The following is a 2,667-nucleotide window of genomic DNA, read 5'->3' as shown; positions in this document are numbered from 1 at the left end:
GAGAGACGGTTATCCAAAGTCACATGCACACGCAGTATACGTATGCGAGGTACCGAGATGGGATCGTGCAAGACTCACTTTTCTACCCCCCCCCCCCCCCCCTTTCTCCCTCGCTCTCTCTATCGAATTGAAATGGAATTTTTAGTCTCTCTGACAAAACATTGGCGTTATAGGGGTGTTAGCCCCAAGTAAATCGGAACAAGAAGAAGGAGAAGAAGAAGATCTTAGGAAGGAGGAGAAGAAGATCTTAGGAAGGAGGAAGAAGGAGAAGAGGATCTTAGGAAGGAGGAGGAGAAGAAGAACAAGAACAACAAGAAGAAGAAGGACTCAAGAAGAAGAAGAAGAGAAAGAAGAAGAGGAGGAGAAGAGGGGAGTTTTCACAACAACAAAATAAGTCCTGCTAATTTTTTAAGAACGTCATTATTTTGTTAGAGATTTTCAGCGTTTTTTCAATTTTAAAAATCAAACAAACAAGCATAATGCCAAACATTATCGGAATTGGGTGTAAAATATGTATTTCATAATATCATGAATATTGTAGTTTCGCATATTTTAAGTCACTAATAGGTTAATATGCAAAACAGTAGGCCTAATGCAAACGAGACCCCCCTCCCCCTCTTTCTCTCTCTCTCTCTTATGTGTTTTTTCTATCGGAGAGTCAACGATGCCAAGTCTATCACTCACTAACATTGTATTTATGAAAACTTTATTTCATTACAAAGAGTAGAAATTAAAATATTTCATAATGATATACAAAAATAGGTGGTGATAATAATCATCGGTTTCCTCATTCCCACACCGACCAGGATTGCACTGTCTAAATGTCTTGTGAAATTAACATGAAACTTCGAAATGTCAAAACTGCTTTTTGATGAACTTTTAAGCCTCTGCTTTTCTTTTCTATTAAATTTGCGGGTCGGCGTGCATGCATGTACTTGCTTCTCAATTGTTTTTATTTGTCATTCGATTTAATGAAATTACCAGCTTTATGCAATTTTAGGTTTATTTTTTTCTTCTCATTCAAATCTACTTTTTGCTGGGATTATCTTTTTTTTATTTGACCATTCATTCTCTTAGTTTTAAATGCCACCGGGCATGGTGGCTTAGTGTAGAGCGTCCGCCTCATGAACGGTAGATCGTGGGTTCAATCTACGGCCGAGTATACCAAAGACTTATAAAAATGGGACGTTCTGCCTTCTTGCTATAGGCGCTCAGTATTTAGATTGGAGAAGGGTAATCATTATGTTATGCATGCAGGGCCCGCTGGTAGAGCAGTTTCCTAACTGAAGTGGCGTAAATCCGATCCGAGCAATGGAGGGGGGGGGGGGATTTAAGCAATATATTGACCTGAAAATTAAAAATTTTACATAATCTTTAATATTTCATTTAAAGGCCTTTCACAATTTCTTTTTCAATAGCTTTAATCAGATAATTGTAATGAATAAACTACTGATCAACATTTAATATCCAAATGCAAGCGAGCAAACATTAATTGAAAGACATGATGATCCAAATCGTCTTTCATGGGGTGTGATTATTGGATAATGCGGCGATTGAGCATATAGCGAGCGAGCAAATTTTCAAAAGATGGAAGAAAGAATGATGTCCCAAAACCTTAAAGGGCAAGTCCACCCAACTAAAAGTTGATTTGAATAAAAAGAAACAAAATCCAACAAACGTAACATTGAAAATTTCATCAAAATCGCATGTGAAATAAGAAAGTTATGACGTTTTTAAATTTCGCTTAATTCTACAAATTAACACTAATATGCACATCCCGAACGGTATGGAAATGAGGGAACTGATGACAGCACTGACTTACTATTTTTTTTAATATTTATTATGAAATATTCTAATTCTCTCCTCATTGTCCTGTAAATAAAAAGTTTTGTTTCTCCCTGTACATGTGGAATTACCATTGTTTAACATTTTAGAGTTCAGTCATGTTGGACCTTATTGTCAAAAACTGTAAAAATTGAAATATTGTATAATTCAATAAATAAAAAAAAGAAATTGTGAGTGAGGGACATCATCGACTGTCTCATTTTGTGACTAAATGTGCGTATTAATATTTACTGTGAAAAATAAGTGAAATTTTAAAATGTCATAACTTTCTTATTTCACATCTAATTTTGATTATTTTCAGCATTATGCTTGTCTGATTTTTCTGTATTAATTCAAATCAACATTTTTTTCTGAGGTGGACTTGACCTATGTAATTATCACATCACAGGCTATATTATATAATTGCGTGGATAATTTTTCACTTGAAGGTCTATCAAGGTTTCTTTTCGATGGCTATATTATTCGATGTGACGCAAACTACTGGATCACAATAAGTATCCAAATGCGAACGAGCGAAGCGAGCGGGCACATTTTCTATAGTTGGAAGACAGAATGATAACCAAATCGTCTTTCAAAGAGTGTATATAATTTTGGGAGATATTGCGGTGGTGAGCGTAGTTATAGCGAGCCTAAAAAAGTCGCTTAAAAATATGATGATAAAGGTATTTATCAATAACGTAAACTTTAGAAATTGTGAACAAGAAAGATAAAAAGAGCAAATTTAAAGAGATTAAATAGTCGAGATCTGGGGAGCGTTTCATGAAAGAACTTGTCGGACGTATTATCCGACAAGTCCCATTTCATCCGACAGTTATAGTGACA

This window comes from Lytechinus variegatus, chromosome 3, assembly GCF_018143015.1.
Source record: "Lytechinus variegatus isolate NC3 chromosome 3, Lvar_3.0, whole genome shotgun sequence".
NCBI classification, from domain to species: domain Eukaryota; kingdom Metazoa; phylum Echinodermata; class Echinoidea; order Temnopleuroida; family Toxopneustidae; genus Lytechinus; species Lytechinus variegatus.
This window is presented reverse-complemented; position numbering follows the sequence as displayed.